Raw genomic sequence first — 24,612 nt, 5'->3', positions numbered from 1 at the left:
CATAGCTGGGAGCAGCTTACATGCTAGAGGCTGGTTTCAGAGTAACAGCCGTGTTAGTCTGTATTCGCAAAAAGAAAAGGAGTACTTGTGGCACCTTAGAGACTAACCATTTTATTTGAGCATAAGCAATTTTAGCTCACGAAAGCTTATGCTCAAATAAATTGGTTAGTCTCTAAGGTGCCACAAGCACTCCTTTTCTTTATGCTAGAGGCTGTGCATGACCAGCCCAGGAGTGGGGGTTTTCACAGCAGAGCAGGGTAAGGCTGGCTCCCAGAGTCGAGGATTGGAGTGACCTAGCAGATCACTGGTCCAGATAACACCAGGAGAACATCTCACTGAACTCTGTGTTAAAGTTTTTTGTCAGTGAATTAACAAATGAACCCTCTTGTCTATATATTCTTGCCTCCCTGAGTGGGGTCAGGACCATTATTATCCCTGTTTTTACACATGAGGAAACTGAGACAGGAAGGAGGAAATGACTTGCCCAACATCACTCAGCAAATCTGTACAGCCAAGAACAGTCAGGTGCCCAGCCTCTTCCATACTAGGACCCATGTTACCACAGAAAATATTTTCAAGGCACTCCTCCCATTTATCCATAAAGAAAGCATGGATGGGTGTGATCCCATCAAACCTGTTTGTGAGCTCCTGGTTAATAACCCATTCAGCACCCCTAGCTCTGCTGCTTCCCAGGTCCCTGATTTAACCACTATACCTTGCTTTCTTTATCCCTAATTTCCCAGTTCCCCGATTTATGCTGGCGATCCGACTGTCCTCTACATATGAATATGCTGCACAGGGGATTAGAACCTCATGGAGTTTTGCCAGCCTTGTTTCTCTGATGGACTGTTCTCCTCTCCCATGGAATGACAGGGGGTTGCCCCCTCTAATGGCAAGTCATTATGCCCCAGTTCATTGAACACCAGGTTTCTTCTATGCCAGCAGAGAATCCCATAGCCTGCAGTCCCTACTGAGCCTACCTTGGCACTGCTGGGGTGGTGGTTCCCTCTTGGCCATTCTTCTCCCCAATGTAGAGGCTTTGTTGTCTCCCAGTGTGGTGGATCTGAACTTGTTTCCTCACTAGTAACAGATCTCGCTGATAGGCACAGTCAGACCAGAGCTGGTCTGAGAAAGAGAAACAGATGAGAATCAAGGACTGATGCTAGTGCTTGTGCAGACCCAGCAACAGGAAGCTACGCTACCATGGGGTGGGAAATGGAGGTGGAGGTGGAAAAGGGTGGAGGCTAGTAGTGGTTTCTTTATGTGCCAGTCGCAGTGTCCCAGTTCCTACTTGCTCGTGGAGCTGACTTGCTCGTGGCCCCGCATGGGGCCAATAGAACACTCCCCTGTCAATAATGCACTCTCAGAGCTTCCTCTAAAGGGAGCCCCATGGCATGGAGAAGTGCAGCACCTGCGTTAACTGATGGTAGCATTAACTGACATGGGATTATGGTAGCATGAAAGATTAGATTATGCACGGGGAACAAGGCATGGGGAGGGTTCATTTCCTACCCCTGCCACCTCCCCAGCTGCAAATCCAGATTCTTACAATGGGGCTTCACCAACAATACAATCCTTCCCACAGCCTCTCAGAAAAGGGTTCCCCCCTCTTCCTGCTGATACAATCTAGCCCATGGGGATTTGCACACGGATGGATTTGAACATGTGGCTGCAAATGACTAAATCCAATGAGACATACAAAGGAAAAATTAAAACCAGCTAGAATTAGATTCACCCCAATCAGTGAGACTTGGCAGATCTGTGCTTAGTCGGTCTCAGAGAGTCCATTTCTTACTACTGATGCAGAATAACTTCCCCTATCTGCCGCACAGAAAAGGCCCGGCTTATTGGTTTAAATCTACAACTGAGATCTGATTTGTTAAAAAGTTAGGGACAGGAAGTGAAAAGCAGAGATCAACAGAGATTTGCAGAAATGGTTTCACAAAATCCAGGAGCTGAAATTTAAAAGGCAATTAGAGCCAGTGATCTCCAATGTTCAACTTTAGACAGAGTGAAATCCTGGCCCTATTGAAATCAATGGCAAACTCCCATTTACTTCAATGGGGTGAGGCTTTCATCCTATAAACCTAATTTTCAAAGATGCCCAAGCTCCACAATTCCAGATGAAGTCAATAAGAGCTGTGAGTACCCAGCATGTGTGAAAATCTGGTTCTAGGAGTCAAGTTGGGCTCTCAAAAATGATGTACCCAAAATGAGAAGCCGCTTTTGCAAGTGTGGGCCTTAATGTCATGATGTCTGAGCCCACGACTCATTCTGCTGTCTCCAGCAGTGCCTAGGTTCTATACAGTGATGGCCACTTCCTAAATACCATCAATATTTATTTCTGCTTGCTATTTCCCTCTTCCACATTCCCCAAAGCGTGACTGTGGGGAGGGGGTGGAGCCAAGGGCATATGGGGAAGCAGCTGGGATAGTGGAGTTTGCAATTGCTGGGAGGAGGAGGGCAAAGACTGAAAAAACAGGCAGCTGGTATCAGCGTCCCAGTGGAGCAGCTGTTTTAAAATGAAGTAGGAGCTCTCCAAAGGGTGACATCAATGGAGTTTCCAAGCAAAGGGGAAGAAGGTGATCAGAGAGAGGAGAGTCATTGAGAAAGGGCATGGGGTCATGACGTGGGAGTGAGGTGGTCTCAGATTTGCTTTGAGGAATGAATATTATTCTCTCATTAGTTAAATCTTCAAATTAGTCCACTGTGTATTACTGGGAAATACAAAATAACTTGGAACTTACAGGTGATGCTATCATTTGTGCATGTTTTCTCCTCAAAAAGCAGAGAGTAGTTCAACCTAGTGAGTGATACAGACCTCTAAACTAGCTGTTCTGTACATAATAATAGGGTGATCTGAAGGCCTGATCTCTCACCACTTGCTGGGGGTCTCACTCCGATCTCTCTTGTTGATGTAAAACTGGTGCAAGTGAGAAGTTAGGCCAAGTCCTGAATTCCAAACCCTTCTCCAGAGAGGATAAACTATTCAAGCCAGGCAAGTGCAAAGTACATATGTGCATTAGGTAGAAAGGTCTCTGAGTCTATAATAGAGTTGTATTATACATTGCATGAGTGGTAATATTGCACAATCCTTCCAAGTGTGCTTATATTTAACTAGCTCTGTGTCTTTGCTCCTGCTTTTAAATCCATTGCATAAAAAATAGGGCTTAATATTTTGGCATGCTAATTAAATAACTATCACAGCATCCAACCTCCCCGCTTCCTCTCCACACACTTGTTAAAGGCATCTGTGTGGGAGGCATAAGGCTAGCTTTGAATGCAGATGGCTTCCACACTGTAGCCAACTGGAATGGCAAAAGGTTGCACCTGTACACCACATGGGCAGTTAAAGTACATTTGGTTTTATGCAATACTGATGTTGTCTAGACTGATCTATCTATGGAGGCTTTATACCACACTCATCATCTTGATATCTGAGCACCTGGGATGTAGTTATAGTTTCTTAGCCATAAAATTTCCATGCACACAACGGTGGACATGTGTATCTGTCATATGCAGTATTTTGGAACGTACTGTTTCACTCGCAGCTTTAGAATAGCTAAGCAGATTGAGCGAGGATCTTCAACAGAGTAAGGTGTCTACTAGTTTTGAGCTAGCATGAATCCAGTGGGGAAGGTGGGCTCAGCAATCTATACAAGCAGAAACTGATGATAGGGAAAGAGCTTTTTATGAAGTTCTCTTGCTACGTATACAGCACAGCTGGGGGTGAAACAGAACTTAAAAGCCTTGATGGTGCTGCCAGGAGGAAGGAATGGAGTCTTTGATCAAATCAGATGGCTTACTCTCCATAGCTTAACCAATGTCACCTGAGAGCATTAAACTCGTCCAGGCTGGGAATGAGGGTTAGTGGGTAGTGCAGCGCTCTGGCAACAGGAGTCCTGGGTTCTACCCCTGAGTGCAATGTGCTCTAGTAGTTAAAGCAGGGAACTTGGAGTTAAGATTTTTGGGTTCTCTTCCTGAATCTTGCTCTCTGGACTTCATGCAAGTCCCTTCCCTTCTCTGCACCTCAGTTTGCCCCATTTGTAAAATGGTGACAATAATGATAATAATAATGGAGGGGTGTGGGAAAATTAATACATAAATATTCGTGAAGTGCTATGATGCCCTTTTTAAACAATAACAAAAATATAGACAAAAAATGACTAAGAAGAACAAGTGGGTAGCCAAAATAAAAACAATCATTCAGGGCCAGACCCTCCAATTCCGGCATGCCCTAATCTCCCATTGAAGCATCAGACTGGAATTGGAAAAGGTTCAGAAAAGGGCAACAAAAATGATTAGGGGTATGGAACAGCTTCCATATGAGGAGCGATTAATAAGACTGGGACCTTTCAGCTTGGAAAAGAGACAGCTAAGGGGGGATATGATAGAGGTCTATAAAATCATGAGTGGTGTGGAGAAAGTAAACAAGGAGGTGTTATTTACTCCTTCTCATAACACAAGAACAAGAGGTGACCTGATGAAATGAATAGGCAGCAGGTTTAAAACAAACAAAAGGAAGAATTTCTTCAAACAATGCACAGTCAGCCTGTGGACCTCCTTGCCAGAGGATGTTGTGAAAGCCAAGACTATGACAGGGTTCAAAAAAAGAACTAGATAAGTTCATGGAGGATAGGTCCATCAATGGCTAATAGCCAGGATGGGTAGGGATGGTGTCCCTAGCCTCTGTTTGCCAGAAGCTGGGAATGGGTGATGGGATGGATCACGTGATGATTTTCTGTTCTGTTCATTTCCTCTGGGGCACCTGGCATTGGCCACTGTCGGAAGACAGGGTACTGGGCTAGATGGACCTTTGGTCTGACCCAGTCTGGCCATTCTTATGGGAATGTTGGGTGCATGAAGAATACACAATCAGGCCCTTAATATTAAATATGGTTTAGTTTGTGGTCCAGATGCATTTGGGTTTGTAGAGTAATAAATAAATATTTATAGGAAGATTTCAGTGATAAGGTTAGAATCAGCATGTCTCCACTGTTTTTAAATAAACGTTGCCTTGTTTAAAAGTTTGGGAATGCAGATTTACTCAGTATTTATTACTAGTGGAGGTAGTGTTCTGAGGATCAGATGTGTAAGGGCCTGATTCAAAGTCCACTGAAGTCAATGACAGTCTTTCTATTGACTTAAGTTGGGCTTTGGATCAGGCACGAGGAGAGAAACATCATTTCACAAACAAGTGTGAAAACAAAAGCAACATCCAGATACAACATATAAATCCACCTTCTGCTGGTGTCTGGAGGGCAGGGGGATGAGATCAGAATGTAGCAACATAAACATGTATGAAAGATAGATACACTATTTCTGCGTAGACAAGATCCAACATAATATCTTGAGAGCGAAGGTTAGATGCTTCCCTTGTTCACAGGAAGCCATGTTTAGGAGCGTCATCATATCTGAAAGCTGGCTCATCCATTTATCCCAGGTGACTCCTATTGTGTGTCAGTAAAATTTACCCCTGTGCGAATGATGATAATGGTCCCTTCTGGCTTTAAATCTATTGATTCCCATTTAAGCAGGGTTGCCTACATGGGATTTAGGGGGTGTAAACCTTGTGCTATGGTAAATTTCATGCTGTGTAAAGTATCAGCACCATATAACCCCAAACGGTTACTTAGAGAATAATATGTTCCATTCCTATAGCACCTTCTGTCCAAAGATCTCCAGGCTCTATAAGATTCACTATTCCCTGACAGGGGAAGTCTTACAGATGGGCAAACCGAGGCACAACAATGTGAAGTGAATCAGCAATGTCATACAACAAATCTGTGGCAGCACCAGGATAAATCTGTGTTTTAAAACTCTCCTCCCATAATTTAAAAGATGCTTCCTATGTATGAGGTACCATAAAGAATTGGGAATTTTCTCAGCCAGCCAGAGTTCAGGGATGCCATGCAGTAACTGGCACATAATTGCACACTTACTTCTCAATTATGTAGTTCCCAGGAGTCTGAATGGCAGAGAGATTCTGATCTGTATAATTATGTCACACTTATTTTTCAGCAGTCATGCTGCATGGAAATCCTTGTAGTGGCCCTCAGTTAATCAGAGCACAGGTATTTTTCAGTATCTATCTATCGGGGTGGTTCTGGTCAGTGAAAAACAACCTACTACACAAGTGAACCATCTGAACAGACCAACAGAACATGCCAGTGCCCATTCTGAGTACCGATGGCAACATGTGACTGAAACCTTCCACACCTCATCACCTCTCCAGGGCTTGTCACCCCCACTTACTGAGTCACATCTCGAATTTTAATCACACACTCCTTGTGATGGGACTTACTATGTCTCTGTGAAGCATCCAGAATCCTTCCATGAGCCAGAAAATACTGTAATTATACTCTGACTATACAAATCCTTGTACTCTGATTGGCTACTGCCTTCTGTACAACCCAATCAGAGCCCTGAGGTGACAGGATGAGAGCCCACTGCAATAATAAGTAAAAACATAAAGCTGTGTCGGATTAACTTATTAATAACTGCATTCTGGACCAAAAAGTTCTGAGGCCTAAGGCCACTCCAGGATCCAGTTTTCACATATACAACAGGAAGCAATCATATCAGAGAGTCACAGGTTTGAAAGCCAGAAGAGACTATTATGATCATCTAGTCTGCCCTGCTGCACAACGCAGGCTAGAGAATTTCGGCAGATGGTTCCTGCATCTAGCCCAGTAAATTCTGGCTGGCCTGGAACAGATCTATTAGGACATCCTGTTTGATCCAAAGACTCAAATGAAAGAGAAACCACCACATCTGTAGGTCCGTTGTTACCAATCTGAATTCGTCTAGCTTCAGTTTCTAGCCACTGGTTCCTGTCATGTCTTTGTCGGTTAGATTAAAGAGTCCTCTACTTCTCCACGTGTAGGGACTTACAGATTGTGATCAAATCACCTCTCAGCCTTCTCATTAAAGCTCTCTGTACTATGTCAGACTCCTTGGGTGAAGCCTAGGGAAGTATGCGAAGAGCACATGAGGAACCAGAAATTCTGTGTTCTAATGCTAATTAGGCCATTTGCTGTGTGACCTTGTTGGTCATAGTTAAGACTACATTTTAGTCACAGGTATTTTTAGTAAAAGTCATGGACAGGTCACAGGCAGTAAACAAAAATTCACGGCCTGTGACCTTTCCATGACTTTTACTATATACCCCTAACTAAAACTTGGTGTTAGGATATAGATATTCAGGCCTGTCTGCAAAGGCCTAGTCTTTAAGAATTTAGGTGTATTCTTATCACTTAGCTAGTTATAGAGGTATAAAAGAAAGAATCAAAATCACTGTCTGCCGGTGTAAGAGCCTTCTCTCACTGTGACAGTCTGAGGCCCTGTGCTTAGGCTAAGGCCTTTGGCTAAGCGACAGAGGCAGCCATAAACTGGGAAGCGACCGGTCACATCCTCACATTCCAAACTAGTCACATTGAAAGAAGGTGCTATGGGGCTGTTAGGATACAATCCTGTCCTGATAATGCAAATCGCCTCCAGAGAAAGGGAAGTGCCTAGAAGATGTAAAAGGAAACTTAGTTTGATAGCATCCTGTCTGGCAAGAACTCACTTATCAATGGTTTCAGAGTAGCAGCCGTGTTAGTCTGTATTCGCAAAAAGAAAAGGAGGACTTGTGGCACCTTAGAGACTAACCAATTTATTTGAGCATAAGCTTTTGTGAGCTACAGCATCCGATGAAGTGAGCTCTAGCACGCGAAAGCTTACCTTTTCTTTTCACTTATCAATAGCTGGGATGTGAAATCCTCACTTCTGTATTGTTTTGTCATTATAGTTCCCACTTTGCTATTGTTTATTTGCATGGTCTCTGTCTGGTTCTGTCATTGTTTCTGTCTGCTGTATAATTAATTTTGCTGGGTGTAAACTAATTAAGGTGGTGGGATATAATTGGTTACATAATCATGTTACAATATGTTAGGATTGGTTAGTTAAATTTCAGGAAAATGATTGGTTAAGGTATAGAAAAGCAGAACTCAAGTTTTACTATATAGTCTGCTGTCAATCAGGAAGCGGGTGGGTTTGTGGGTGGGGGAAATGAGAACAGGGAACGGGGGTGGGGAAATTGGAATCATGTTTGGCTAAGGGCAGGAATGGGAACAGGGACACAGGTGAAGCTCTGTGGTGTCAGAGCTGGGAAGGGGGACACTAAGGAAGGAAACTGGAATCATGCTTGCTGGAAGTTCACCCCAATAAACATCGAATTGTTTGCACCTTTGGACTTCGGGTATTGTTGCTCTCTGTTCATGCGAGAAGGACCAGGGAAGGAAGTGGGTGAAGGAGTAAGCCCCCTAACACTTGGGCCGGGGGGGGGGGCGCGAGTGCTCTGGGAGGGCAGCCTGGGACTTCCATGGTTCTGGGGGGATGGCGGGCTACAGCGCGCAGCCTGGGACCCCTATTAATGCTAGGGGGCGCGGTTGCTGGGGCTGACAGGCTCCCTATCCAGCTCCGACCAGCATGTCCCTGCAGCTCCTAGAGGGAGGGGCAGTGAGGGGGGCTCTACGCACTGCTCCCGCCACAAGCACCGGGAACCACAGCCAATGGGAGCTGTGGAGGTGGCACCTGCAGGTGTGGGCAGCGCACGGAGCCCCCTTGCTCCTCTGCCTAGGAGCTGCAGGGACATGCCAGTGGGAGCCAGGGAGCACCCCCCCCCCCGAGATAAGCGCCACCCCACACCCCAACTTCCTGTCCCAGCCCTGAGCCTCCTCCCATGTACCCAAACTGCTGCTGCCAACTCAGTGGCTGCCCAGCCACTGTGGAAGTCACAGAGGTCACAGAAAGTCATGGAATCCGTGACGGACACACAGCCTTAAGTCATAGTGACTTGTCCATTTTCCTGTGGGGCCCCTGATTTTGGGTGCCCACCTGAGATATCTTTGCCCTGATTTTAAGAGGTGCTGAGCATCCCCAACTCCAAATGAAGTCTTGTTGTGGGCACGCACATGACTGATATATTTCCAAAGGCGGTAGTCAGAGTTCTGGGACTTGCCTTTAGCAAACGCTACCATCCAGTGTTTAATAACTGTAGCACATCCCTGCACTCTGCCTGGCCATGTTCATTCCATGTCAGTATAGCAGCCACACATCTGAACAGTAACTAGCTAACCACTCATCTTCTCTAAGGAACGGTAAGCAGATCAGGAACTGGTGTTTCAGTGATGGTGCCTTTCTGGATGCATTTCAGATTGACTCATTAATAGATGCAGTCTCAAGACACCAACTAAGCACAAGCAGAGCACAGATTGCCGGTTGAGTGGGAAAGTAAAGGCAATCATCACTAGAGAAGCCTTTATCCACATCCGCTCTGGTTGCTGTCTCATAAATTCAGCCACAGGCAGTGAGGCTATGATCCAAAACTCCAGTTGGTGATCTGGTCTCTGGATTCAACTCAGTTTCTGAAATGTCACTGCTTACTGCCGAGTGAAAGCCACCCCCGTGCAGAGGGCCATCAGAAGGGCTATGCATACGTAAAAAAGTCTTCTTCTGAGGGCATAAGTAGGATTTAAATAATAATACATAAGACTTGCATTGATCCTCCACCTAGGTGTGACTGTCACTCTGGTTGCTTGATCTGTCTAAGGTCAAGCTTATATGGCCCCCATTCCTATAATATGCAAGCACTTTATAATCTTTAATGTATCTATCTATATAGCAGGTTTCAGAGTAACAGCCGTGTTAGTCTGTATTCGCAAAAAGAAAAGGAGTACTTGTGGTTAGTCTCTAAGGTGCCACAAGTACTCCTTTTCTTTTTATCTATATAGCATCCCTTGTGAGGTATAAAGTGCCATTTTACAATGGGACACTGAAGCACAGAGTGGGTAAGTGACTTGCGCGTGCTTTGAGCAGGGGGTTGGACTAGATGACCTCCTGAGGTCCCTTCCAACCCTGATATTCTAGGATTCAGGCAGGAAGTCTCTGGCAGAGCAGGAACTCTAAAGGCCTGCCACGCCCTAGGCTTTAGGCCTAAGTGCTGGACTATATCCTTCCTCAAACATAGTAAGTGTCCCACCAACCCACTTTCCCACCATAGAATATCAGGGTTGGAAGGGACCTCAGGAGGTCATCTAGTCCAACCCTCTGCTCAAAGCAGGACCAACCCCAACTAAATCATCCCAGCCAGGGCTTTGTCAAGCCTGACCTTAAAAACTTCTAAGGAAGGAGATTCCACCACCTCCCTAGGTAACCCATTCCAGTGCTTCATCACCCTCCTAGTGAAAAAGTTTTTCCTAATATCCAACCTAAATGTTCCCCACTGCAATTTGAGACCATTACTCCTTGTTCTGTCATCTGCTACCACTGAGAACAGTCTAGAGCCATCCTCTTTGGAACCCCCTTTCAGGTAGCTGAAAGCAGCTATCAAATCCCCCCTCATTCATCTCTTCTGCAAACTAAATAATCCTAGTTCCCTCAGCCTCTCCTCATAAATCATGTGTTCCAGCCCCCAATCATTTGTTGCCCTCCACTGGACTCTCTCCAATTTTTCCACATCCTTCTTGTAGTGTGGGGCCCAAAACTGGACACAGATGAGGCCTCACCAATGCCGAATAGAGGGGAATGATCACATCCCTCGATCTGCTGGCAATGCTCCTACTTATACAGCCCAAAATGCCATTAGCCTTCTTGACAACAAGGGCACACTTTTGACTCACCCAGCTTCTCGTCCACTGTAACCCCTAGGTCCTTTTCTGCAGAACTGCTGCCTAGCCATTCGGTCCCTAGTCTGTAGCGGTGCATGGGATTCTTCCATCCTAAGTGCAGGACTCTGCACTTGTCCTTGTTGAACCTCATCAGATTTCTTTTGGCCCAGATGCAGGCTTTATACCAGGATAGTGGGCTAAGCAATGCATAGGGACTATCTACATTCCTACAAGCTACAGGGTCGAATTCCAGTGCAAATAACTCATTCCTTCAAAGGGAATTATGCTGAGTTTTACCAGAGACCTTTGATTCTCTGGCCTTGTCTGCTCTGTGTGGATGACAATAATATATTGCACTGATTGGAAGAATCGGGGATTGGCCTGCCACCCTCAATTAAAATTTCCCCTTCCTCCTCTGGGGTGCTGTGTACTGGCTGGCAGTGGTCCTCCACACTAGAGATGGCTGTAGGGTTGCCAACTTTCTAATCGCACAAAACCGAACACCGTTACCCCACCCCCGTCACGCCCCTTCTCCAAGACCCTGCTTCCTGCTCATTCCATCCCCCCATCGTTCGCTCTCCCCCATCCGCACTCACTTTCACAAGGCTGAGACAGGGAGTTGGGCTGTGGAAGGGGGTGAGGGCTCCGGCTGAGGTGCAGGCTCTGGGATGGGGCCGGGGATAAGGGTTTTGGGGTGCAGGTTCCAGGAGGGAGTTTGAGTGCGAGAGGGGGTTCCGACCTGAGGGAGAGGACTGTGGTGAGGGAGGGGATTCAGGGTGCGGGCTCCGGCCTCGTGGCGCTTACCTCAGGCGGCTCCCAGAAATGGCCGGCATGTCCTGCTCCTAGGCGGAGGGGCCAGGGGGCTCTGTGCACTCCCGTAGATGCTGTCTCTGCAGCTCCCATTGATTGCTTCCAGGAACTACACGGGGCCAAGGCAGGCAGGGAGCTTGCCTTAGCCCCACTGTGCTGCTGACCCAACTTTTAGCGGCCCAATCAGTGGTGCTGACCGGAGCCGCCAGTGTCCCTTTTCAACCAGGTGTTCCAGTCAAAAAATGAACACCTGGCAACCCTAGATGGCTGCTTTTCAGTGGTGTAGGTACATGGTTTGTACAGTGCTATGAGATGAATGGCACCATATTAAACTTCTTGTTCTTATCAGCAGGTTTCACCAACAATACTATCTAGGGAGAAATAAGACCCTCATCTCCCCAACTTTCTTTTTCATGAAGGCAATTTTTAACAGGCATAAGCTGTGAAAAAAAAGAGCTACCAGGTTCCCTAAATAGCAGTTCCACCCTGTCTCACTGCTTGCAGTACCTTTTCCTAAATCTTGTTTACACTAGGAAATTTACCGCTATTGATAGTGGTACAGCAGAACTGGTGCTGAACACAATTTAACTACCTGCATAAACAGGATTAAATACTGTTCAGCTGCATCTACTGAGGAAGTCCATGGTCAGCAAGAGGTTAATTTCCTAGTGTAGACAAACCTGCTGCAGCTAGGCTCTGAAAGCGGGACTATGACAGCTGTACTGTCTGCTGGATTTTGGCCGAGTTTTCTGTGGACTACCAACAGCTCTCTTCTTATAAGAATCATTGCAAAGAGGAGGTCTGGATGGTGCAAGGAATTGCTAACAGACTCTGGAGGTTTTCATAGCTAGGTTGTCAGTTTGAATCTAGCTAAACTTGTTACTTCAAAGCAGTGGGGATAACTTGACTCTGTTATGGGCCTTCTCCCTTGGCTAGGCCTTCCACCCCATTATACTTACGGCAAACTCACCCTGTGCAGATGGTGAAGAATGGTGCAGGGTAGGAGCTTGGGCTGTCTCAGTGTGCCTACAGCATCCTTCCTGGAGTAGAGATGAGGAAGCAGTTGGTTCTGATGCTGTTGCCACCAGTGTTCAGGGCTGGATAATGGGAAAGTGAACTCAAAACCTTCATCAATTAGTGGGGTGACATGAAAGGAAAATCATGTTCTTCTGGGTATATCCAGTAGATGAAATGTCCCACACGCTGGCTGATCTGGTGCCCCTTCTTGCTGGTTGTAAGTCTATAACCTCCCAAAGGTAGCCTTGGAATATCACAAGCATTGATCATTGAAATGGAAGGTGCAGCTAGCCAGAGATCTAGGTGGACGTTAACAGGGTCTAGGGCTACTCTAACTTATGCTGCAGCCTAGGCAGGCAGGCATTTGCTGCACCTCCTGAGGTATGGCTCCTGAGAGGCATGGCTCAGAATCTAGCTCAACGTTTGGAATGTGCTGAGATTTTTGTCCTGTTCCAGATAGGTTTTGTAGATGGCTCTGTTCTGAAGCAGATTCAGCTCAGTGTTAATATCAGATGCTGCACCCCAAGGCAGAAAGTGCTGGAGGTGGAGAGGCTGCTGTCAACAGCCAAGTCCTGGGCAGTCTAGCCTTAGGGTTGGAGCAACAGTCCAGCCTACTATTTAGGGCTGAATCCAGCTGAGGAGAGTCCTGGAGTGAAGTCAAAGGTCAGAGCCAAGAGTCAGAAGCCAACGCCTAAGCCAAACGGGAAGCCAGAGTCACAGTCAGGAGGCGTAGCCGAGATTGGAGTCAGGGTGGAGTGGGGTGCTGAGGCAGGAGCATGCAGGACTGGCTCTAGGCACCAGCAAACCAAGCACGTGCATGTTTTTTTTTGCTTCGGCAGTTGTGCCCGGAGGTTGGTTGGTTTGTTTTTGGCGCGCTTACGGCCGCAAAAAAACCTAGAACCGGCCCTGGGAGCAGGTGCCGGCTGGAGTTAGGGCAGGGCTAGAGAGAGAGACAGGACCAAGGGCAGCTGCAGGCAAGGAGCATATTGAGCAGCTCCTGGAGTGCTGCTGCGTCTACTGACCTTAAGTATCAGCCTGCTGACTCCTACTGCTGATCGGGTGACCCAGTCAGACAGCTTCTATCAGAGCCAGCTACACTCATCAGGCTGTCAGGAGAATGGCTCAGCTGCAGGTTGGCCCCTGACAGTACCCCCCCCTTCAAGAGTGCCTCCGAGAGGCCATGGGACCTGGTTTCAGGGGGTATTTCTGGTCAAAGACACGTATGAGTTCTGGAGCCTGGATGTTTTCTACCAGCTCCCATGATCGCTCTTCTGATCCATAACCCTCCCAATCCACCAGATAACAGGGTTTGCCTCAAACTTGTTTGGAGTCTAGGATATCATGGACCTCATACTCCTGTTAGCCTGGGACATCTATGAGAGGTGGGGTTGGTGCAGAGCAGCCAGGACAAGAATTTCTCATGTAGGGTTTGAGAAGGGACACATGAAAAACTGAGTGGACCTTCAAGGATTCTGGCAACTGGAGCCTAAATGCTATCTACTTGTTCCGTGATCTTAAATAGGTCAAAAACTGGTGGTCCATTTTGGCTGAGGGACAGGTGGATTTGAGGTGTTTGGAGGTCAGCCAGACCTTGCCTCCTACAGACAGCCAGTGTGGCTTGGTGGTTTTGCTCTGCATGATGTTTGTATACCTGCTTGGCAGCTTCCAGGTGTTCAGTAAGCTCTTGATTGACCCAATGAAGATAGGCAACTAGATCTGCTGCAGCAGGGACTAGGGAGGCTGGAGGTGCTGCTGAATGAAAGCAAGGGTGAAAACTATAGTTTGCATAGAATGGCCTATGGATGGATGCATGGGTGCAGTTGTTGTATGCAAACTTTGTGTATAGCAGGAAAGTGACCCAATCATCTTGACAATAATTGAGAAAACAGTGGAGGTATTGTTCGAGGGCCTGGTCCAACTGTTCTGTCAGCCCCTTTTTCTGTGGGTGATAGGCCGAGGAGGCGAGCAGTTCCATTCCCAAGAGTTTGCACCAAAAATGGAAGTGAATTGTGGATCTCCATCTGAGACTATTCCAGTCAACATCCCATGGAGCCAAAAAATATAATCTAAAAAAAGGGTGGCATGGCTGGGTGGTAGGGAGAGAACAAATGGAAATGAAGTGCACCATATTAGTGAGGAGCTCAATGGTGACAAGGATGACCGTGCAATCCTGGGAGTGAGGTAACTCTAGGGTGAAATCCAAGAGTACCAAGGAACCATCTTTAACACTGTAAGCGTGCGGGACTCACCCCTGCGGCGCCTCCTGCTGGTATCCTGGGAATTAGCTCTACTTCCAGCCTTGGAGCACCCTCTGCAGGCCAGTGCCCCGCTTACACCGGGCCCCTGTGGCCCTCCCAGACCCGGTGCCCCTTGTACACCACGGTGTTGCCCCCCGGCAGTAACCCATCACTTGCAGGGTCTCCCCTCCCCGGGGAACCCCCGCCCCCTATCCCTACCTTGCCTCAGTCGTAGGCTCCCGCCAGTCGCCAGCTAGCCCCCGCACCCTGGGGCAGACTGCAGCGTAAGCCACTCATCCCAGGCAAGGCTGGATTTGGACCTGCTGCCTCTGTCTGACCTTGGGCTGTACCCTGCCACCCCAGTACCTGTTGGGCCTAATGCTAGGCCGCAGCCTGGGGCTTTCCTGGCTGGAGCTTCCCAGCCCTGCTCCAATCTAGATGCCCTGCTTGGGTCTCTGCAGCCAAGTTCCTCCCTCTCAGAGCTAGAGAGAGTCTCCTGAGCTTCCGCCCAGCAGCCCCTTCGTAAGGCCAGCCCAGCCTGGTTGGGGCGTGGCCACTGCTGAGCCTGCCCCCCAATCAGCCCCGCCTAGGCTCCCAGCCCCGGCCCTCTCCCAGGGCTGGCTGTGAACCCCTTTGGGCCGGGAGCGGGTGGCCACCCCCCGCTACAGCAGGGAGAGGTCAGTCTGCTTGGGCTGCCCTGCTGGCTGGAGCTCCCTCCGTCCCTGGGCTGTTGCTGCTGGCTGGAGCTCTCTGCCTCCCTCCCTGGAGGGCCGCTGCTAGCTAGGCCCCTTTGTGGGAGCCGCTGCTGTTGCTGCTGTGGGGAAGGGGGGCCTTGCCAGCCTGCCCCCCTATTCCCACCCCTCTGGAGGGAGGAGAAGCGAGGACCCCACCACCACCACCGCAGTTGTCACCCCTTCTGCCTGGGTCCTCACCTGGCTGGACGCTGCCCGGTTGCTGCTGATGGTGCTCCTAGGCTTGCTGCCTCGTCGAGGAGCAGGAAGACTGCTGCGAGGCATTGTGGAGGAGGTCGGTTATTGGACTGAGTGACTTGTCGTCTGGGCCGAGTCCTTGCAAAGCGAGGTCCTCCCTCTCTCGGGCAGGCGAGCTGTGCTCGCCTTATTGCCGAAGAAGGGGGACCTCCGCGACTTATGGAATTGGCGCCCCGTCTCACTCCTCAGCACAGACTACAGGGTTGGAGCGAAGGCCTTCTCGCTGCGGCTCGGGTGGACCACGGGTATCTCCTGGGCACCCTGCGGGCGTTCGGCTTCGGGCCCCAGTTTGTGAGCTTTCTCCAGGTGCTGTACACCGACGTGGAGTGTCTGGTCAGGCTCAAGTGGACCCTGACCGAGCCGCTCAGCTTCAGGCAGGGAGTACGGCAGGGGTGTCCCCTCTCGGGCCAGCTGTATGCTCTGGTGATCGAGCCCTTCCTCCATCTCCTCTGCTGGAGGTTGTCGGGGTTGGCGCTTCGGGAGCCAGAGCTGCGGCTGGTCCTGTCGGCATACGCCGACGACGTGCTCCTCGTGGTCCAGGACCCGGACGATCTGGTGTGGGTGGAGGCCTGCCAGGCCGTTTACTTGGCAGCCTCCTCCGCCCGGGTCAACTGGGTCAAGAGCTCTGGCCTGGTGGTCGGGGACGGGTGGCAGGCAAGCTCCCTCCCATCCGCGCTTCAAGCCATCCGGTGGAGCGCGGGTCCGCTGCTCTATCTTGGCGTTTATCTATCCGCCACGCATCCTTCTCCACCGGAGAACTGGCAGGATTTGGAGGCCAGGGCGGGTGAGCGGCTGCGGAGAGGGACAGGACTGTTCCGGTGTCTCTCCCTGCAAGGGAGGGCGCTGGTGCTGAACCAACTGGTCCTGTCCATGCTCTGGCACCAACTCAACACCCTGAGCCCAGCCCCGAGGATCCTGGCCAGGCTCCAGAGGATGGCTCTGGGGTTCTTCTGGCCGGGGCTGCACTGGGTCTCTGCAGGGGCTCTGAGTCTTCCCCTGGAGGAGGGAGGACAGGGCCTGGTTTGCTTGCGCAGCCAGGTCCATGTCTTCCGCCTCCAGGCCCTGCAGAGGCTCTTTTACGGTGCAGGTAGTCCGGCATGGAGCACGTCAGTGCACGCCTTCCTCCGCCACCTCCAAGGGCTCCGATATGACTGGCAGCTCTTTTTTCTCCATCTGAGGGGCCTTCCGCGAGACCTCTCTGAGCTGCCGGTCTTCTGCCAGGACCTCCTCCGGACCTGGAAGCTTTTTTCAGCGACCAGGTCATTTGTGGCCACCGAGGGAGCGGACCTCCTCGCGGAGCCCCTGCTACACAACCTCGATCTCCGTGTGCAGGTGGCAGAGTCTCCCTCGGTGTGTCAGAGGTTGGTCCTGGCAGAAACCACCAGAGTCAGAGACCTCCTGGACTACGACAGGGGGGACTGGGTGATGCCCTGCGAGCTCTGACGACGCATGGGGCTTTCCACCCTTCCGACCCCTAGGCGCGTACTCCAGGAGGTGAAGGCCGCCTTGTCACCCGATTCTCTCGCTTTCCTGCGGCAAGCCCTGCAAGAGGGCGTTCCCCGCCCAGCCCTCATCCCTGGCCCTCTGGACTTTTTTCTTGGGCCCCTGTTCTGCGAGCCCCAGCTGCCCCATTCCCACACTCCGATCCAGCTCCATACCCTGCAGCCGGTCCGGTTTCGAACCATGCCCAGAAACCATCTGTACACGCTCGTGCTCCATACATTGCATTTTCTCACCCTTGTGTCCCGCCCCAACACCAAATGGCGGGACTATCTTCCACCTAAAAAGGGTGAGGAGCCTCGGTGGGCCAGCCTTTATTCCACCTTGGTCCCACGGCCCACCGGGGACATTAGTTGACGGCTCCTTCATGGAGCCGTGAGCATGGGCATGCACCTGGCACGGTTCACCCCTACACTTGAGGCCTGCCCCTTTTGCAGCATGAGGGAGAACCTGGCGCACGCCTATCTTGAATGCGCCAGGTTGTAGCCCCTATTCTGGCTCCTCCAGAACCTCTTGTTGAGGTTCTGGCTGCACTTTTCCCCACACTTCTTCCTCTTTGCACACCCTATCCGTGGCCCCACGAAGACGCGAGAACTCCTCGTCAACCTGCTCCTGGCTCTGGCCAAAATTTCCATCTATAACACAAGGAGGAGGATGTTGGACAAGGGGGTGCTCTGTGACTGCGGAGCCTATTTCTGTTCCTCCGTCGTCTTACGCATCCGGGCAGAGTTCCACTGGGCAGCGTCCGCTGGCTCCCTCGACAGCTTTGAGGAGCAGTGGGCGCTGTCCGGGGCTCTCTGCTTGGTGTCCCCATCTGGTATCCTCATTTTGAACCTTTGACCTTCACTCCGATCCCTGTTTTTCATTAGTTGTCCCCCGCAATCAGTTGGTCCCTGGGTCCAGTGGTCCCTCCCGCTAGGCTGGGGGAGGGGCCTTTAGCAGTGGGTGGGCTTGCGCCCGCCCACTTCCTGAGTTTTCCAATACGACCCCGCTGCACACACCTTGAGTCGGGGATGGCCCTGTGGGATGTAAAGACGCCTTCCAGGACGAAGTAGACCCTCCTTCAAATGAAAACCAAACGGGACAGAATACTTGGAGCATTTAGGGCAGAGGTGGGCAAACTACGGCACGGCCCACGGGACCCTCCTGCCCAGCCCCTGAGCTCCTGGCTGGGAGGCTGGTCCCTGGCCCCTCCTCTGCTGTCCCCCCTCCCCGCAGCCTCAGCACGCCGCACCACCTGCGCAATGCTCTGGGCTGCTGGGCAGCGCAGTGCAGAGCCGTGGCCTGACCCGGTGCTCTGGGTGGCGCGGTATGGGGGGGGGGGTTGGATAGAGGGCAGGGGAGTTCGGGTGTGTGGTTGGGGGCGGGGGTGTGGATAGGGGTCGGGGTGGTCAGAGGGTGGGGAACAGGGGGATTGGATGGGGCAGAGGTCCCGGGGGCGGGGCAGTCAGGAATAGGGGAGGGGTTGGATGGGGCAGCAGGAGGCAGTCAAGGGTGGGGAGTCTGGGGGTGGTCAGGGGACAGGGAGTAGGGGGTGGTGGATGGGACAGGAGTCCCAGGGGAGCCGTCAGGGGGCGAGAAGCAGGCCGGGTAGGATAGGGAGCGGGAGGTCAGATAGGAGGCGGGGGCTGGGCCACACCTGGCTGTTTGGGGAAACACAGCCTCCCCTAACCGGCCCTCCATACAATTTTGGAAACTCGATGTGGCCCTTAGGCCAAAAAGTTTGCCCGCCCCTGATTTAGGGTCTGACAGATCTTAATAGCCAGGAGGTCTTGGGGAAACAGGGGCAATCAGGTTGTTGTGCCCATTTTAGATGGGCATAAAATGGTAGCCAAGGGAGCTATGTCTGACTTGGCATATTCGTCCTTGCACAACAGGGCATCTGCCTTCCCATTCTGTGATCCAGGGCGGTAGCTGATGAGAAGTCAAAACTGCAATGAAAAGCAACCAGCTGATCTGGTGCTGGTTAAGGTTATGAGCAGTTCAGAGATATTCCAGATTCTTGTGATCAGTAAGAACCTGGACTGGGAACTGAGCTCCCTCTAGTACATGACGTCTCCACTCTTTGAATGCCACCTTTATTGCAAGTAACTCCTTATTCCAGATATCATAAGTCTTCTCAGCAGGGGTTAGTTTTCTTGAATAGAAGGTTCAGGGATGGAATTGGTTACGAAGACTGGTATGTTGTGACAGAGTGGCTCTGACAACAAAGCTTGAAGCATCTGCCTCTGGTGAAGAGCTTGGCAATCTGGATGTACATAAATTCTTTAGCTGATCAGATGCACAGTTTGCATCTACTGACCAGAAGAAGTGGACCCCACTTTTGGAGAAGCACAGTTATCAGGGCTACTAGGTGAGAGAATCCTTAGATAAAATGCATGTAGAAACTGGCAGTCCTGAGAAACTGCTGATCACCGCCTACATCCTTCAGGGTATTCCACCCAGAGATGACAGATACCTTTTGAGTGACCGTTGTTAGCCCTCTGGGGGAAATGATATACCTGAAGATCACAACTGCACCTTTGTTGAACTCACATTTCTCCAGTGTGGAGTAGAGATGGTTTTGGCAGAATCTGTTGAGAACATGGCATACATGTTGCTTGTGCAGGGTCTGGTTTTCAGAAAAAACAAGAATATCATCCAAATAAATAACCACAAACCAGTCCAGTATGTCCCAGAAGATATTGTTGACAAAATGCTGAACTGTCGCTGCAGCATTATAAATCCAAAAGGCATAACTAGATATACAAAATGTCAATATTGGGTGAAGAAAACAGTCTTCCACTCATCGCCCTCTCTGATTCAGACCATGTTGTAGACCCCGTAAAGTTCCAACAATAAAAATCTTGGCTGAGTGTACTCAAATAGTTCATTAATAAGTGGAAGGGGGTAGCAATTTCAGACTGTCACTTTGTTCAGAACTCAATAGTCAATGCAGAGACTCAAGGAACCATCCTTTTTCACCCTGAAGAAGATTGGAGCATGACAAGGTATCAGGTCTCTTTTTATCGAAAACATTAGCATGATCCCAATATTTCACCTGGATTCCTGAAGCTACTGAAGGGGTCACAGCAACAGCAGCAGCTGCCCTCAGAGTATCTCCTGTGGTCACTGAATTCACAGGTAGATGGTGGAGATCAAAGGGCATTTCTGGTCCAGAACATGGTTTTGGGAAGCAAAGCTGACAACAAAGTCTTGATGCAAAGCATATGGTTCCTGGACCCCAGCAGATGAGTGGATCATGGGTGGCGAGCTAAGGATGACAGGGGAGTGAAGTGTACAGATCAGACCAAACTGTAGAACCTTCCTGGTACTCTGGAGCATGGTAACAATCAAGGGCGCCATTTAATAAGTAACCAGGCTGGAGGAGAGGGGAGAATGCATCAAGAGATTCCACCAAACCAGGGTTGCTCTTGTGCTGAGATGGAATATTGTGAACCTGGGCAAAGTCTAAATCCATGAAATTGTTGGAGGGCCCCGAGTCTGAGTGCCCTCAGCTCTACCCTCTGCTATGGTGGGATTCTGTAGCCATAGTGGCAGTTGGCGGGTGCTGGCATGGTGTCCATCCATAGCCAAGCTACCAATAAACACAGGGGGTTTAAGATTCTGGAGTAAGGAAGGGAACACAGCCTCAGTCCAGATGCTTTTATTGAGGCTGAGGCATGGAGTCTTTCTGGTCAAAACATGGCCCGATTCTTAGAGCACCCCATGTCATAGTGTCCAGATTCCCCACAGTACAGGCATAAACCTGAAGCATGACACCAGCCCTTCACAACGTCAGAGAGGCAAGGCCAAACTGGCGGATCTGCCTGGGCTCCTGTGATAAGATTGTGGAACATGCCAGGAACTTGACTGTCTCCCCAGGCAGCGTTCAGTCAGGCGGTTGTCAATGCTGATACACAGCTTGACCAACACGTCCAGGACAGACAGCAGCTCCACCCTTGCTTAGGGCATATCAGAAGGAGTAGCACTGCGTTGTCTCGTTCCACTCAGCTTCTGCTGCTGGGCGCCGGAACTCTGCGGCAAACTTAGCAACTGACCTGTTTCCCTGACAACTGACCTGTTTCCCCTGAAGCACATTCTTGGAGGATTCCACACAATTTGGATAGTCAAACACAATCACCATGGCTCAGATGAACTCTTCAAATTATCCCAGAAGGGGGCTAGAAGCCTCCAGGACAGGAGATTCCCAGGCCAGGGCCTCCACGCTTAGTAGACTAATACGAAGTCCTACTCAGGTCTGGTCAGCACAGAATGATTGGGGCCATAGCATAAACAGGAGCTGGCATGGGTTCATGAAACTACAGAACTTTCCAAGGTCCCCACCAAACTTATTCAGCACTGGAATCTCTGGGTCCCTAGAAGCTGAGGCAGCAAAGACAGGTGGGATGGCTGTAGGACTACAGTTTGTACCTGCAGGACCATAAAGTGAGCCTGCGGGGTCCACAGAATTCCCACAATGTCTTGCAGGGCTGCCCTTACAGAATCCATCTGAAGGGCAGTCTGGCCCCTTGCCAACCCTTGTTCAATCTTTTGGGCTGCTCAAACTCTCAATGACCAAGTTGCAGGCAGGCTAGCCTAATGGTTGGAAAAACCGTCCAGCGTACCAGATAAAGCTGAATTCAGCTGGGATGGGGTGCTGGAGTGAAGCCAAAGGTCAGAGCCAGGAGTCAGAAGCCAAATCCTAAGACCAAGAGTAAGCCAAAGTCATAATTAGAAGGCATAGCCAAGAGTTGGAGCCAGAAGCCAAAGCTGAAGGATTAGCTAGAGTCACAGTCAGGAGTCATAGCTGAGGATCGGAGCCGGGAATCAGAAGCTAGGATGGAGTGGGGTGCTGGGGCAGGAGCAGGACTGCAGAAAGGGACAGGACCAAGTGCAGCCACAGGCAAGGAGCACAGGGAGCAGCCACTAGAAGGTTGCTACTACTGAGTTTAAGTATCAACCTGCTGACTGCTGCAGCCTGTCAGGTGGCTCAGTCAATCAGACAATTACTATCAGGGCCAACTGCGCTCATTCGTTTGGCAGGAGACTGGCTTTGCTGCAGGCTGGCCCCTGACAACTGCATTGCTGTGAAGTGACCTCAGCCTTAGCGTGAAAAATTCCCTTTTAAACATCAGCGTCTCTATTGGCTTTCAAAATCCTGCCCAACAGATTCTCGGAAGCCAGCAAGATTGTCATTTTCCTCTTCTTATGGTAAAACCAGCAGCCTAATGTAAGTGTAGACACGCTAGTCTAGGGCCTTGATTTTACCTCACCTTGCCTCGTTTTCTCTAAGGATATCTTGCCTAGTCAATCACACTGAAACATAATGGCAACTGTGTGTAATGTCTAATCGTTGCCTTCTGCTGGACAGGATCAGAACTGCTCAACTATGCATTTACTAGGCCGAAAAATGGAATAGTTTATGAAGCTTTTCCCTTATCTCACATATTAGGGGGCCTTTGCTTTTGGAGCAGAAAGATTTGAGTTCTAACACTGCTGAAGCAGTAAACTGGTTGCAGTGCACAGTATAATGACAAATGCGAAGAGCTGCATGGCCACTGATTTATTGCAAGCCATAAAGTCCGTCTCAGTTTTCAACCTGTGTCTCTATACCCTGCCCTCCCTACTAGTTATTAATCCCACTCTAGCTCTGTATCGAAAACTATAGTGGCGGGTTGCTTAAATTTCACCCAACTATGTTTGCAGAATACAACACATCTGTATAGTGTAGAATATACTGTAGGGAAAAACTCTTGCATTGGCTGGGCGTGGGGGATTGAGGCTAGATAATCTCAGGGGCCTTTTCCATCTCTAACACGTCTGTGTGATTGTTGCATTGCCTGGCACTTTGCAGATGCAGGCAGACAGTCCTGGCATGCAGGAGATACTCCACTGGCTTTGGAAATGCTAAGTCTCTGCTGAGATAAACCCCACTGGTTGGATTTACCCCTTCCCCTTTGTTGTGACGGTGAGACACAACAAAATAACTACTTTGGGAAGGCAAAGATGCCTGAGATAAACACCAGGAGATGGATTTCTATTCAAAGGCATCTTCCTGCCTCAAGTCCAACTGTTCCCCTGTTCTTGATCCTCTGAAACTTTATAAATAAAACAACACAAGCTGAGAGTGGTGCAAACTGCTGGTGTAGACGCATGAAACTCCTTAGCAGAAGGTGTGAGCAAATGTTTTTTTCATCATCACAGTTACCTCTAATATTTAAATATATCCTATTATAATATTCTAATTATATGCAAAACACCAAGGGGAAGATTCACTGAAGCTGGCTTAGGAAGGTTGAAATGACAGCTCTCTGCACCAACCTGCCCCTCCTCCCCCAGCCCTGGGAGGAATTTAGCCACTGGGTTAATTCCACCCATCATCACTGCAGTTTTGATTCCAGCCAGGGGCTCCAAAGGATCTTTGCTTGCAGAGGCTATTTCTGTGCATCCCTCGGGTTCCTTGCATATGTCGGCTTCCCAACCAAGACTGCTCACTCTTTGGGTTGCAATGGAGGAGGGGAGGTTGGGGCCACTTTCTGCCATGCAATCTCCTCCCCAATGGATTTGCCATTGACCTTGGGGACCCTATGCCTGCATTTGTGTTGACAAAATCCAGCATAAATCTGAGTTGGATCTGGCCCCAAAAGTACAGTCCACAGCAGTGTTCCCTCTAATTTTCCCAACGCATGTGTGGAATGAATTTTGTTATGTGCACCAATATGGAGGTGATGTGTGACACATCACCTCCGTATTGGTGCACACAACCAAATCCATGTGGTGGGGGTGAAATCAAAGGGTTCGGTGTGTAGGAGGGAGCTCAAGGCTGGGGCAGAGGGTTGGGGTGCACGGGGATGAGGACTCTGGCTGGGGCCGAGGATTAGGGGTTTGGGGTTCAGGTTGCCCCAGGACTCCCCCCAGCAGCACCTGGGCTGGGTGGGGAGAGGCGCATCTCCCCTGGCCGCAGCAGGTCTGTCCGCAGTCCGGGCCGCCGGTGACAGTCGGGGGAGGAGCAGCAGTGGCTGTGGGCTCCTTTCCGCCCCCTCCTTCCCCCCATCACTGGCCGGCAGCCAGAGGCTGCTGCCTGTTGGTGACGGGGGCGGGGGATGGAGAGAGGAGCCCTCAGAGGAGCGAGTGGGCAGAGGGCGGGAGGAGAGAAGCCCGGGCCAGCAGGCCTGGAGGGGCTGGAGAGGAGAGGAGCCAGCGCTGTGGCCACTGGAGCGACGGGCCGGGCCGCCAGGACCCCTGCTGAGCGTGGGCCTGCCGCCATTATAAACCCAGTACTGTCTGGGCTGGCGTCACTCCCTGCCACAGCAGACCTGGCGCTGGGGGAGCGGCATCTCTCCCGCCGCAGCCCTGAGCACCTGCGCAGCGCTTAATTGGCTGCTGCACGGCCACCCGGCCACGCAGCTTCGAGGGAACTTAGCT

General features: G+C 50.2%; 1 long non-coding RNA gene across 1 annotated transcript; it reads right to left on the bottom strand.

Moving 5' to 3' along the window:
• Positions 1-209: 209 nt before the first annotated feature.
• On the bottom strand, positions 210-14,849 carry LOC142069732 (uncharacterized). The gene is made up of 3 exons (XR_012665679.1): positions 12,433-14,849; positions 11,457-11,571; positions 210-1,125 (listed from the first exon to the last, which is right to left on the bottom strand). It is a non-coding gene; the product is annotated as an uncharacterized LOC142069732 (long non-coding RNA).
• Between the last annotated feature and the right edge of the window lie 9,763 nt (positions 14,850-24,612).

The sequence above is a fragment of the Caretta caretta genome, chromosome 21 (assembly GCF_965140235.1).
Source record: "Caretta caretta isolate rCarCar2 chromosome 21, rCarCar1.hap1, whole genome shotgun sequence".
NCBI classification, from domain to species: Eukaryota; Metazoa; Chordata; order Testudines; family Cheloniidae; genus Caretta; species Caretta caretta.
This window is presented reverse-complemented; position numbering and strand designations above follow the sequence as displayed.